The sequence below is a fragment of the Camelus bactrianus genome, chromosome 20 (genome assembly GCF_048773025.1).
Source record: "Camelus bactrianus isolate YW-2024 breed Bactrian camel chromosome 20, ASM4877302v1, whole genome shotgun sequence".
Lineage (NCBI taxonomy): Eukaryota > Metazoa > Chordata > Mammalia > Artiodactyla > Camelidae > Camelus > Camelus bactrianus.
In genome coordinates, this window is record NC_133558.1 from 12,349,477 (window position 1) to 12,364,651 (window position 15,175).

The 15,175-nt window shown below is 36.7% G+C and overlaps 1 long non-coding RNA gene across 3 annotated transcripts in view; it reads left to right on the plus strand.

The window, feature by feature from the left end:
* Window positions 1-15,175, plus strand: part of LOC123614056 (uncharacterized) — a 440,858-nt gene that overhangs the window by 74,697 nt on the left and 350,986 nt on the right. For all 3 annotated transcript variants that reach the window (XR_012500986.1, XR_006721520.2, XR_006721519.2), the window contains exon 2: window positions 459-556. This is a non-coding gene — a long non-coding RNA (uncharacterized LOC123614056). The remainder of the gene's footprint in view (window positions 1-458; window positions 557-15,175) is intronic.

A 15,175-nucleotide genomic window follows, 5' to 3' on the forward strand; every position in this document is an offset into this window, starting at 1 on the left:
CAGCATCTTGGGTGGGCTCCACACACTGTCTCCGGCTACACCAGGGTTTGCATCCCACTCATCCCACTGTCTGTGAAGTCTGTTTACTTGTCTGCACATCCTAGCAGGCAGCAGAAGTTACAGCCTCAGCACTCAGTACTGTGCCTGGTACATGATAAGCACCCACTGACTATGTGATTAGTATTTGTTCAGAACAATAGTTTTCCAAAAGGTGCTTTTTTTGGCTTTAGAAAGCTGCCATTATTCTGTTTCCTATATTCTTTCTCATTTTGATTTTTAACTCAGCATAGCTGAACCTAAAGTTATAACCAGTTGTACCCCTTGATTACCATGCAAATTTTCCACACGATTTTACACTTCTTTATGTTCCATTCATAGTGTCTCAGAAGCCGAATTTGGGAAAACCTAGACTGGGAAGATGCCCCTTCTTTGGTTTTTATTTGCTTTATTTTTTTTAGAGCTGTATTCGGAGGTGTAACCTTGCCCAAGTCAGCTAGCTTCTATGGACTGCAGTCTCCTCACCTGTAAAAGAAGGAAGGACTGGAGAATCCCCACGGTAAGTTCAAAAGACAACATTCTTTAATTCTGTGATTGAGAAAAGTTTTCAGTAAAAGCTTTGTAGTTCCTTGCCCTTCCCTCCCCACCTCCTGCAAAGGCACCCTGATCATTTTTCCTTTTCTTTGGGCCTGATTGTCTCTTCTTGTTTATGGCTGCCACTAATTTGCTCGTTTGCTTGCTGGAAAATAGCTAATTAAAACCCACTTCAGCTAACAAGCTGACTGGGACCATGCAAATGTCACTCTCTGCTGTCTGCTATTTCCGTTTATACTTTACATTATTAGTGTTGTTTTTCCTCCCTGTGTTATAATGAATGCAAGGATAGATTTAGCGCCCTCTTCACAGGTGTGCACTGGTACCGCCGCCACCATCCCAGGAAAGCGCTGCTGTTTTACTGCACTTCAGCACTTGGAGTGTTATTACCCCTGATAGTTAATGGTTTCAGACTGCATTGCTTGTTAGCGCTAAATTTTTGAACAGCTTCATCTATCTTTTTGTTTTTACAGTGACTGGCCACATTAAGTGTGTGTGTCTGAGCTATTAGTCCCGTCTGTTCATCGCACGCATTTCATTTGTGTAGGATTCTTCTTTTCTCTCTAAAATTAGTATGTATTGTCATCCATATACTTCAGCACATCGACTTTTGTTATAATTATGCTGTCATCATTGTGCTTCCACACATTTGCTAATTTATTGTAGCTAAATTAGACCTAATATTAGCAATTTTGCAGCTGTTCCTTTAGAATATACATGGATATATATTTGTATGTTATTTAGTAATTATATTCCACAGCAAAAAAAAAAAAAATGGACCTGTTTTCAAGAGGGAGAGAGGGAAAAGATAGAAAAGGGGGAGTTCAATACAAACAAATTCACCTGAGGGTGAAAAAGAGATCAAGAAAATGAAGAGAAAAATGCACTACAGAGAAGATATAAGGGGGAGATTCCAGAGTAGAGAGAAGTGCACGCTTTCCTAGGATTGTGCAATTTGAAAGGCGTGTGTTTTAGGCCTGAGACTTGCAAAGAAGTGAGCACTCTCTGGGAAGGATATTCTCTGCTGGATTCTTCTATTACTGTGAATATGCTACTTACTTGAATAGCTGAGCAAAGAATACCATGAGGAAATGATGGGAAGTTTTTGTGTGACTTGTGAAGGAAAGGAGAAGCACGTAGGCAGTGTGGATACTTCCATGAAAATGCGGTAACCAGTATATCTAGGTTCAAGGTTTCCATCATTGGGTTTAAAAACATGCCTGAATGGGAGACCGTGAGGATGAGGAAATGAGAATGGTTTGGATCTTTACATTGTCTAGAATAATAAACAGCTTATATGCAGGTTTTCACTTTGTTTATACCTGGTGATGATATTTCAAGGAATATTTTTTAAAAGTGCCTGTAGTGTGTACTCTGTGTGTGTGTGTTGCATTTTAATTAGGTTATGAGAATTTAGCATGATACAGGCATCTAAAATTATACAATACCACATTTGTTATAATGTACAACACAAGATAAATGATCAACAAGACAGATTATCCTAGGACACAAACAGCCAGATGTGGAGAGTCAGGTATTTTGTAAAGCCACCTGGATACTATTTAATATATTGAGTTAGTAATCCCTTTAATGGGACCCTCATGGTCTAAAAGAATTCATGGGGTGGAGATGGATATGGATATATGGATCTGTTCTTAAGAGGTAACTTACTAGGAGAAGCTAGCTCCAGGAGTACTGGTTGTTATGAATTTATTCTATGTTTTAATGGACTCACACATTATGTACAATAATGAAAAATAAAATAAAACAAAACATAATGGCACTGCTGTCTTGACCTTGAGAATATATCCCAGGAATGCCAGGTCTGCTTTCTTAGGGGTAAAGTCCTACCTAGTATGCTAGAGATTTGGGCATAGCATCCCTCTTAGATATTCACATTTTCATTCCAGTCGGGCTGTAAGAGAGAGATTTTCATTGCTGACTGTGCCCCACTCTGACTGCCCTCTTCTGCTTCTTCCTCAGTAGAGCTGAGTATCTCATTTCTCTTCTCTTCTCCAAGTGACCAAAGCCCGCTCTTCAGCTCTTAGAAAGCAAAGCAGATTGAAATGGCTGAAACATTTGGAAGTGTTGCTCCTCACTGGCGTCTTATATTTTTATGAAGAACACTCCGTTAAACTTAAAAACATGATGTCCCAATAGTGGAATTTGGGGGGAGAATCAATAGGTGGGGAAGCTAAAAAAGTGAGGGTTTTAGAACTTATGAAACCAAAGTATGTACAGAGTTATGGATTCATAAAGCTGGCTTTTTCCTTTTGAAAGAGTAATGGCCTTACTGGAACTCACAAGGCCATCAGTAAACCTAACCCCAACCTCACAGACTGTGGGGACAATCCCATCTGGGATTTAAAGCAATATTGATTTAATAAATAAAGGTTGAAAGCCAGAGACAGCAAACATCCAAAACCACCAATAGCAAATGAAAAAAAAAAAATCCATGAGGTCCTCTTTCTGCCTTGGTATTGTTCCTCTCAGATCAAGTTAGTTTGAAGAACCAGATGATAGGTTCTTGGCATGAATCATTTTTTGAGCATAGAGCTCAAGTGGGATAGAAACACCAGCAAGAGGGGGCCAGTCATTCTCTTGAAAACCCTTTACAGACTCCAGGCCCTGATCTCCCAGGAATCTACTGCGTTAGCCTACCCTTGCCCGTTGAGCTCTGACTCTACCACCTGTATCAAGAATCAAAAATGGGTTAAATTCAAGTACTCCTCCCTCCACAGTCCACCTCTGCAGGTTCACAGAAACAGAAGAATTTTCCCACTCGACTTTCTTTGTCCTAATCTCTGTGGCTCCAGGGCCAGCTGCCCACCCAGATACCAGGGAAGGAGAAAACGGTTGATAAAAGCAAACAGTGGACTTTGAGATTTGCCAGATTTTCTGCATGACTTGGAGGCTACTTTCTGGAACAGAGCCTGCTCTCTCAGTCAGTCAGACAGCCTCAGAGATGATGTTTGAGTTCTTTGCTATTCCATGCTGTACAGCACGTTGTATTGTGTGGGGGCCAGAGTCACTGTCAATCATTTCTCTCGGAAGATGCTTTAGCTTTTGGTTTGGATTTTTACTACACCAACTTTGCCAATTTTATTCAAAGAGCATTTCTATTTTTGCTTTACATGTTTATTGACAGTTAATTATAAGGAATAAATTGTATATAACTCTGGGTAGGATTAAGCCACCTAATATTTATTGAGCAACTACTCAGTGCCTGGCATTTGTATCTTACAGGCAATTATGAGATATCAGAAAGCCCTTTTGACAGAAAATCAGTGTCTGAAATAATATTTTATAGGTTTCACTTATAACATTTAATTTTCTGCTTTCACATGAGTTACATGGGCAACATACTCATCAGTAATCTTACTCATTACATTCTCTGTTTCTTAGTAGGGATGGAAATGGAGAATGGGTCGAGATATTCCACCCCAGGGTGATTCAGGATCTCTTGGGCACAAGAGAATGTAGGATAGCTTAAAAAAATCTGTCACTACCCCTACCTCCAACTTTTCAACATCATGCTAGAGATTTTGATTTGTCTCTCTGCAGTGTATAGCAGGTGTACCTTTTTTTTTCATTTTGAGAAATATGGCATTCTAGAATGGATACAAGGTAATATGTACATCAGTAGGAATTAGCATGTTGGGTACTTTAAAAATAAGCAAATAAATAAAACAAAGCAAAATATTACCATGCGTGGTTTCTAGAATGGGGAGAAGAGTGTTCTGCTTGAATGAATTATCCAATGGATGAATTTTAAAGTAGGCTGAAGAGTGAAAAATAAAGTCTGTTGATGTCCTGGTGAGCTGCTACATTTGAGATAGTGAAGCTAGATAGGACATAGCTGCTTACTGGCTGGGGAGAGACATCAAAGCTGTAGAAAAACAGCTGGAAAGCTTGTAGGGCCCAGTGGTGTAGACCCCATGTTTTTGTTGTAAGTTAACCCTGTCCTTAGCAGGGTGAGGACCTAGCTCTTGAGTTTCCACATTTACTCTCTTGGGCCTGTTGTCTCAAGAATTTTCTGTATGTGACTGTATGTGTTATGTGTGTGTGTGTGTGACATGTCCAAAATTGTGCATATGCTCAAGTTAAGTAGCTAAAAATTAATTTTAAATATCTTACTGGAGATCAATGTGCAAAAATTAAAATGCAAGCTCATATAATCCCCCCCAAAGTAGAACTACGCAAAAGCTAAAGCACTCAGGAAACTCTTTGGTCTTCAGATTTCTAGATGTCTTGCAAATGTCTCAAGCTACAAAGTAAAATTACAACACTCTCATTCACCCTAAGATATTACCATAAACAGTGCTTCCAAAGTTTTCTACTGCAGTAATCCTAGAGTGTTCTCAGTGGCAGAGAAAAGAGAGCAAAGAATGGTGGTGTTAGTGGGTAGTTGTAGTCAGATACCAGCTGCTGCAGAAGAGAAAAAATATTTTTAGAGTCTAATATTTTATCTTAACAATGTATTTAGGGTTGTTCTAATTTTAAATGTTTTCACCAAAAATATTTAAGTATAAGAAGAAGTCCCAAATTTTGATGCTTTAATGATTAAAGAATGACCTATCTAAAAAAAAAAAAACAAAAAACAGCTGCATAGGCATACTTGTATCCAATTTGGGAAAAGCCACCTTAACTTATTATTGATTTCTGAAAGGAAGTCAGGGGAAAAAAGAGAAAGAAGACAGGTGAATGGAAAATTTTCTTCAAGATCATTGTGATTGTCTTGTTGGGAAAAGAGACTATGAGAGTTACTGACTTAGAATTCAGAATGTACTCCAAAAAAGAGAGTTTTATACTGGTCCAGAGGATTTAATTATAACAGAATTTTTCCTTTGTACTATTTCTAAACTTTCTATTTCCCAGCAAAATAAATTGGTTAACCTACCTCTTCTTCTAACCAGTGGTTTTTAGAAGTAAAGAATATACAGAGAAGTTAGGTCCACTCTTTTGAAAAAGCAACCTTGGGAAGGTGGACTAGTGCAGGGTAGGTCCTGTTTTTGATAGAGAAAAGCAAGAGGAGGGAACCTGTGAAATGTGAGCCACAGCTGTGAGGTCTGCCTAATGCACCAGCACCTCTTTTCTGCTCAGAGGGTGCCTTACAATGAATTCAAACCCTTCAGCTTTGGAGGGCACTCATCAGCAGAGGGCACCTGGACTATGAACTCCTGCTGTCTTGGGACCTTGGGTGGGAAAATTGTTCTCAAATTGGGAGGGCAAAAATGGTTGGTGTCACATTCTGCCTCGTCCATGAACTCAACAATTTTGACTCTTTATCCTTTATAGAAATGTCTGCTGCCAGGAAGTTTCAATGCCATTGTTTCACATGCAAGGATTAAGATAGTTCCCTATTTTGAATTCCTCTAAATAGCCTGAGGCCAAAGGAAACAAACAAGCAAAAGACAAACACGGAAAATCTAATATTTACTGGGTCATAAAGAACCAAAATCAAACAAAGTCTTCAAAGGACTGAAGAACTGTCACAGATTAGAGAAAGACACATGACAATTAAATGCGACGTGATATTCTGCATTAGATTTTGGACTGAAAAAAATAATTTAATTTGAAAAAGTGGAGAATTCTAATAAGGCCTGTAGGTTACTTAATACTGTGCCAGTATTAATTTCCTGGTTTTAATTATTGTATTATGGTTATAAAAAATGTTAACATTAGATGGAACTGAATGAAAGCTATACATACATTCTCTGGAGTATTTTTGCTACTTTTAAAAATTCTAGTATCATTTCAATATTAAAGTTAGAGAAATTTAAAAAAAAAAACTTCTGTCTCTGCCATTGAAAGGTCTAGAAATAATGAACAGCCCCAGTGAGTCCATCTAATGTCAATATTGTGGCCTTTTAATACTATTTACAATTAAAACTTACCAATGCTCCTTGGTGAAATTGCTCATTTCAGGTCTCTCTGTCATAATAGAAAGCAAAGTTATAAGAGATGAGATGGGTTAGGTCAGAAAGACTTTGGAGTAAACTTGAGAAATCTACCAGTGGCCAAAGATGGGACAATCTGAGCTTTAATGAGGATAACAACTGCAAAGGGTCAAAACATAAATTATGTTTAAATCCATGGGTTCATAAAGATGCTGGGGGAATATCCTAATTGGCCACCTTTGGAGGATGTTGGTATCAGGGAGGAAGAAAACTTCCCTTACCCTTCTAGTTTCTTCTGGATTGTCTAAGGGATAAATTAAAAGATTAGCAGGAGAAAATCAAATTTAATTTTGTGTGTACGGGAACTCCACATACATAAGAGGTTCAGAGACAGAAAAGTAAAATGAGCTATATAAGCCATCCTGAGCTAGGGAATAGAATAGGGGCCTGGGGCTTCCAAGGACAGGAGGGTCATTCACAGGACAATAAAAAGAGCAGATGTTTGATAATTAGATGTTTGCCTTGCCATATAGATGGGGCCACTTAGATAAAATTTATCTCTCATAATAAATCTTTTTCTGGGAAAAATCCTCAATTTGAATTCTTCTAGGAGGTTAAGGAAGGGGCAGAAGTTTCTCTTGAACCCATAGGGTCTCAATTGCCTTTAGCTCAAAATGATTCTCATGCAAATACAGCACATTTTTGGGAGGTGCGTTCTGAACCTCTATACTAAGGAACTTATAATTTTGAAAACTAATAAATTAGGGAGAAAAACCAAGCATTTTCTTGCCTTTCCTATACAACTGAATCTCAGAGTAATCAACAGCAAATTGATTGAACACTAGAGGGGACTTCTGATTTATAGCCAGACGGTTGGTCAGAAGTACACGTGACAACCTGGACTTGACATTGGCATCCTGAGTTGGAAGGTGTCTTGGAATATACATTTTATGGCTGGTTGGTGAGAAGCACAGTTAATAACCTGGGCTTGTGACTGGTGTCTAAAGTATATGTGGGAAGAGCACTCTTGTGGGATTGAGCCCTCAACCTGTGAGATCTAATGCTATCTCCAGGTAGATAGTGTCAGAATTGAGTGGAGTTGTAGGACACTGAGCTGGTATCTGGAGAATTGCTTGTTGGTGGTGGGGATTCCTACACACACACACACACACACACACACACGCACACATGCACACGCACGCACACACATATGCACCCACACACTGTAACTGGTGATCAGAACACCTTTTAAAATGTCATAATGAATTTCAGTGGATCTAGGCAATGGTTACAAGGGCTGCTAACATCACAAAAAGGTAAAACAACCAATCACTGTATTTCTCTAGATGGAAGCACCACCTCTGAACTAGTCTTGTTAAAATTTTTGATCCTGAATCTGTTTAAACATTTAGCTGTGACTGAAGTTTTAAAGGAAAGGAACATGCTTAAATAATACTGTCGGGATGCAAAATCAAAACTATGAGACATCCTACTACCACAAATAACTGAGTTTCTTTAACAAAAAATTGCAAAAGAAAAAAGATTTAGGGGAACCTTTACATGAAAAAGTCTTAAGAGGCATATTAACTCACTGTAATATATGGACTTCATTTGGATCCAAATTCAAACATTATTAAAGAGATTATGAGGGATAGGAAAATGTGAAAACTAACCGGATATTTAAGGATATTAAAATTATTAATCTTTTGATGTTATAGTATAATGTGGTTGAGTTTAAAGAAAAACAGTATATAACCTTTAGCAATGTACACTGAAATATTTAAAGATGGAATAATATATTTCCTGAGGTTTACTTTAACATAATAAGAAGGAGGGGATGTGGATGGGCGTTATAGACAAAAAAAAGACATGCCATGAGTTGATAATTGCCAAAGCTGGGTGATGTGTACATGTATTTTATCATACTGTTCTCTCTGGTTTTGTATATGTTTGGAACTTTGAAGATAAAATGTTAAAATATATTTATCAGATTTTTCATGAGAGAGATCTGATGAATTTATGGCATGACACAGCTATATATGCCATACGCTAGTACTTCCCATATTCTTCTCCCCAAAATTCTGCCATATAGCAAACAAGCCAGAGGCTGGAGGTGGACAGTCTGTTTGCTCTGCATATTCAACAAAGTCAACAATTCATTTCCAAATATTTTGCAATAAGAAGCAAGATGTGTTTTTCTAGCACTTGACCCCTACAAATTACTTTCTTTCTTTCTTTTTTTTTTTTTTACTACTTTTGGTTGTTTCCACTGTAATCATCAAAATGTTTATGGGTAAAAAGTAAAATTTATTTGCTAAAAGAAAATTCTTAGTATTTTTCCTTAAAGTTTTGTCAAAACTTTTCTTATTCTCCCTTCTGAATTAGAAGTGAAATTAGAAACTTTGACTATGAAGACTCTTTGACTTTGGATTTCTTAATAAGACTAGAGAAATAAGAGGATTAAGAGTCCAGTCAATTTTATTCCTTTAGGTTCAAGATGAAACAGCAATTTTTTCCAACATCAGAAAATATATATGCTTTTCTCCCTGTATACTTAAGATAAAGGTTCAGCTGAATCATCAGATCAGGTTTAATTTATGAGGCTGTGAATTTTTGAATATATATGTTTTTAATCAAAGTCATGCCTTAACATGGCTAAAGTTCAAATAGTACAGATAAGCTTTTCTTCAAAAGCGCAACATACAAATGTCTCACCCATTCTCTCCATTATTTCTGCTCCTCAGAGGCAAACACTGATCTTAGTTACCCTCACAGACATATGCAAGGATACTCTTAGGCATAATCTTGTATTATTTATTCCAAAACGTGCTAATACATCTTTATTTTTATTTTACTACCTTCTGACATTATCTATTGACCAGTATTGCCCTTTGAGAACGTCATAAAAATGAAATAATGTGGCGTGAAGCCTTTCATGCGTGGTTTCTTTAATTTAGCATCACATCTTTAATCCCTGTTGTTGTACATATCAATAATTTGTTACTTTTCTTGATGAGTTGTATCCCATTGTGTAGATATACCACAGTTTAGATTTATTTTAATTTAGAATGAATTAGCAAATTGTAGGACATTTGAATATTTTCCAATTTTCGATGGTTATGCAGACAAGTTTTTGTGTAAAAATACCTTTATTCTCTTGGGTAAATTCTGAAATTTAAAAATTACCATAGCAATTATTAATTCCTAAGATATTTTTCTTGTTCTCTGAAAATTCCTTTTGTTTCCCATAGCATTCTGTCCTAGTTTTATGAATAGAATGTATCTTCGAATGCCCCTGAGGATCCCAGTGAGAGATTTAACAGTATAAAACATCTTTTACTCTTTTAACTTTTTGTTTCCTTTGGGGTCACTTTTTATTATGTTTCTTTTTCTTTTCTTTTTTTGTATGTTTTTTATTGAAGTATAGTCAGTTTACAATGTTGTGTCAATTTCTGGTGTACAGCACACTTCAGTCATACATGAATATACATGTATTCATTTTCATATTCTTTTTCACCATAAGCTAGTACAAGATATTGAATATAGTCCCCTGTGCTATACAGTATAACTTTGTTTATCTATTTTATATATACCAGTCAGTATCTACACATCTCGAACTCCCAATTTATCCCTTCCCACCCCTCCCCTGCTGGTAACCGTAAGTTTGTTTTCTATGTCTGTGAGTCTGTTTATTTTTCTAAGTGTAGAATTTTGTAGGTTTCTTTAAAAAGTTGGTATTCATTCATTGCCCATATCTGTTTAAGAATAAAGCAATTAAAAGTTAAATGTATGCTCCTTATGTGTTCATGAAGCTTGTTCATTGGTATGGAGGAGATAGGTCAGTCATATAGGGTATTTGAGAATTTTTGATACACAGATTTCTAATCAACCTTCCTGTTTTCACCCCCATATTTCCTCCTCCATCTCTCTCCCTGGAATCTCTCCTTGAGGTGATATTTACATGCCTTTCCCCTTACAACCTTTTTCTCCAAATATAGGAATCAACTGAGAAGTAGACAGGTATCACATTGGGGAAGAAATGTCAGCTTTATTCCTGGAAAAACTGGACAAGATAAGATGGACTGGACTTGTGGCAACACTGGATTTTTATTACTTTTCCAAAAGCCTAGACTTGAAACTCACTTAAATTTATAAACAGGACAAGTATTGACACAGCCAGTTTGAGATCCCCTAGAAACTGGGCCTTAATAATTATGGGCCTCCAGACTTGGACATAGGTATGCCTTCGACCTGAAACAGAAGGGAATGTCTCTATCCACAAGAGTTGCCAACCCTGAAAGTTGCAGTCACTCAGAGGCATTGACCTTCATGTGCTGAGAAGTGCTCATACCAATTATCGAATTTACTCTTCTTTTGGTTCAGGAGGGTGGAAACAAGGTGGAGTGCCTTTGAATGTTCTCTCATTGTGGTTCTTTTAAATTTAAGTATAGTTGATTTACAATTAGTTTCAAGTGTACAACATAGTGATTCAATTTTTAATAGGTTATACTCCATTTAAAATTATTATAAAATAATGGCTATATTTCCCTGTGCTGTACAATGTATCCTTGTTGCTCATTTATTTTATACACAGTAGTGTGTATCTCTTAGGCCCATACCCCTGTCTTACCCCTTCCCCCCTCCCCACTGATAATCACTAGTTTGTTCTCTATATCTGTGAGTTTGTTTCTGCTTTGTTATATATGTATTTTAAAGATTCTACATATAAGTGATAACAGAATATTTGTCTTTCTCTGTCTGACTTATTTCACTAAACATAGTCCCTCTAGGTCCATCCATGTTGTTGCAAATGGCAGAATTTCATTCTTTTTGTGGCTGAGTAATATTCCATCGTGTTTGTGTGTGTGTGTGTGTGTGTGTGTGTGTGTGTACCACATCTTCTTTATCCATTCATCTGTAAATGAACACCTAGGTTGCTTCCATATCTTGGCTATTGTAAATTATGCTGCTATGAACATTGGAGTGCATGTATCTTTTTGAATTAGTGTTTTTGTTTTCTTAGCACATATATCCAGCAATAGAATTGCTACATCGTATGGTAGTTCTATTTTTAGTTTTTTAAGGAACTTCCATACTGTTTTCCATAGTGGCTGCACCAATTTACATTCCTACCAACAGCATAGTAAGGTTTCCTTTTCTCCACATTCTTGCCAATGCTTGTTATTTGTACAGTTTTTGATGATAGTCATTTTGCTAGGTGTGAGATGATATTTGTGGGTTTGCTTTGCATTTCACTGATGATTATCAGTGTTACATATTGTGGTTTATTTTGGTATGTATATTTAATATTACACCATCCAATTTCTGTCTAATAGCAATTTATTGAAATCACTTGTCCTTGTTGACTCCCATTTTCTTCATAGCTTTCAATTTATACCTTTGTTTTTAACTGTCATTTACGGAGTCAAAAGTGGGAGAAGAGAAAATACTTGTGTTCATTCCTCTGTCCTAAGCTGAAGGCTACCACTTGTGACTTTTAATGTCATTTAAGATATTTATTTATATGATGGAAATTTGTTGAGGGCCAAATATGTGTTGTGTGAGTACATAGGAATTTTTAAATGAATTATTCTTTCCCTAAAAAAATGTGTATAAATGTGAGCGATAATATGTTGGTAAATGATCATTAAACTCTATAATTCACACTATTATCAAGGTAAATAAAAGTTATGTGAAGTTTACTTTCTGATAAATTCATCATGAATTTTAAGATTAATCTTCAGAAACTATCACTTTAAGATGGTAGTTCTCAAATCTATGTATGTCACCTGGGGAGCTTCTGAGTCAGAATTGCCTGGAGTGGATCTCAGGCATTTGCTGTTTACAACAAAAACAAAACTCTAGGAAGTCCAGATGCTCTGTTAGGCTGGACTACTTTTGCTTTGAGCATAACATCTCCTTGTTCACAAGGCTATAGTTCCTTTGTATTGCTTACGGAGTATATTCTAAAATTCTTGGCTTGGCGTTGCAGCTAACAATTACATTTTCAAAACTTCTCTCCCTCCTTAACCAAACCCTTTAGTTTGATTGGACATGTCACTATTTCCTGTCTAGTATATTTGCAATTTGTTTCTGCCCATGAAATTCTAGCTTCCCATTATTTCTTCTTATCTACTGTTCAGATCTCATTTTGCCATAAATATTTTCCTGTTCATACAAGTAGACTCTGGGTCCTCAGCCTTTTGAATTTTCAATATATTTTCATATCATTTTGGAATGCTTATATGAGACAGACAAAGGAAATCACTGAATGCACATGGATAAATTGGACAGTCTCTGAACATGAGGATTTTCAGGCTGTTAGGAAAAGAGACAATGATACAGCAGTAATACAACAGTATCTTAATTGCCATCTGAGCTGCTTCTTGAAGGGTGAGTCTAACTTATATAGATAAAGAAGATAGAATAGAGGGAGAAGATAATTCAGGCAGAAAGGGAGGTATGTAGAAAACCATAGAAATGGGAGCGAATATGTTATATTAGGGTAATCACAAGTAGAACATTTAGGTATATTCTGGGGTCACCAAAAATGATGAAACTGGAGAATTTAACAGGGGAAGACATTAAGAAAGGCCTTGTAGGTGTTAGCAAGGAATCTTATAAGAAATGGGAAACCATTGATGGATTATAAAATGAGGGGAGTGATATTATCTGCTTGAATTTTATAAATCTGTATCTCTGGAATAAGCATGGGGATTGTTTTTCTTCTTCTTCTTCTTCTTTTGTAAAACTAGAGACAGTACAAACAGATAAAAGGTTATTAAAGTGATTGAGATGACAGATGATGGAGACTGATGGATATCTGAACCAAAGCGCTGGCAGTGAAGATTAAGAGGAGGAGACAGATTAGAGGTTAACTAAAGAAAATTAAAAAGAGGAGGTGTAAATGTTTTCAAGAGGTGAGTGAGAACCTGGGTTGGTAGTGGTATTATTCCTGGAGAAATAGAACCTTAGATCATAAAGAAATTTGTAACAAAAAAGAGAATGTGTTTACTTCTGGAATTATTGATTTTAAGACGTGTAGTTGCTTTCAAACTTGAATTTGTAGTAGGCAGTTGAATATACAGATCTGGAGTTTAAATCAGAATCAGGGTGAAGGTACTGATATGTGAGGTAACATGATGCTTTCAAATTGATAGGATAAAAAGAACCATGGAGAGTATGTGATGGCAGAACTTGGATAAATGCTGACATTTAAGGCACAAGTAGACAAAGATGAGGCCACACAGGAACATGGGTATAACTGGCCAGAAAAATCAAGGAAAATGGAACACAGTGTTTATTATAGACATCATGGAAATAGAGAATCTCAGTAAATTAGGAATAGCCAAGTGCAAAATTCACAGAGGAATTCTACAAGTGAAAAATTTAAAGGCAACAACAAATTAGATTTAGCAACCAGGAGTTTATTGGTCACTTGGTAAGAGTAATTTCAGTGGAGTGGGAAGGGTGAAATTAGAGTCTAGTGTTTTGAAGAGACAGCACTGTATGGGAAAATAAGGATAGTGAATGTAGAAAACTCTTTCCAGAAGCTCTGCTGAGAAAGGAGGAAGGAGAAATTAAAAAGATGGCAATTCATACTTTATGAAGCTCTACGTGCATCTACTTCAGAACACCAGTGAATTGAGCTTAAGCATATGGCCCAGGCAAGATAAGGCCTAAGGACCCCTTCTCGTCCTCTAACTAGAACTGAGTAATACCACCAGTTACAACGTGTAGCCAAAATAAAGAAGGCAGAGTAAGTAGTTCAGCTTGTGGTTCTGGTGACACAGATGGAAGATGAAGATGAATAGAGAGCTACAGTGCGGTGCACGACTTTTAACCACAGCGATCACTCTTCATAGAAAATGTGGGCAAATCAATATCTTGGTGTCCCCAGAGGAGGGAAGGAAGCAGTGTTAGAAGGGAGAACCTGGAGAAGGTCCTCTTCTTAGATGCCGACACATAGGGTAAGATAAATCATCTTTTTTGTATGTAATTTAAAAATTCACACTGTGTTAGCATATTAAATTATCTGGATAAGGCTTATTCCATTCAGACTGAGACTAATGGCTTTTTCAGTTTCATTTAATAAAGGGTTTCTATAGCTAAAAAAAAAAGTGTAAAATCACTTCTTTAGAAAGTATGTAGCCAAAATAGCGATATAAAGGTGAAATAAAAGACAAAATCATAGGAAATAAGGAGAGTTGAAAGGTATTGGCATAGATAACCTGTAATATTTGAAAATTTTTACAGATATCACTGCTTTCAAATAAAGGAAAATATTCAGAATATGTTCTCACAGTGTGAATGACAACAGCCGTCAAGGTTAAGTTTGGCCAGATTCCTGGCTCTTTCATGCTCAGAGAGTTTAATCTCTATGTGTTTATGAGTATGATACCAAGAGGCGCTCACTGACAAAAAGCTGTGCTTTGCACAGTTTGCTAAAACTTTTGTCCCATTACAGATGGACTACATCCATAGGGAAGAAAGCAGAGAGAGTACAGAGACAGAGAAGGGTAGCCAGGCCTTAAGTAGAAACTTAGCAAGCAATCACTGTGACTGAAACACATCCGTAAGAAAGGGAGATGGGCCATTTTCTTGGACCCAACTTTTACTGCTTCCTGTAACATGTCACATATCACGTATGTACACTAATTTAATTTTATCTTAGAGTAATAATA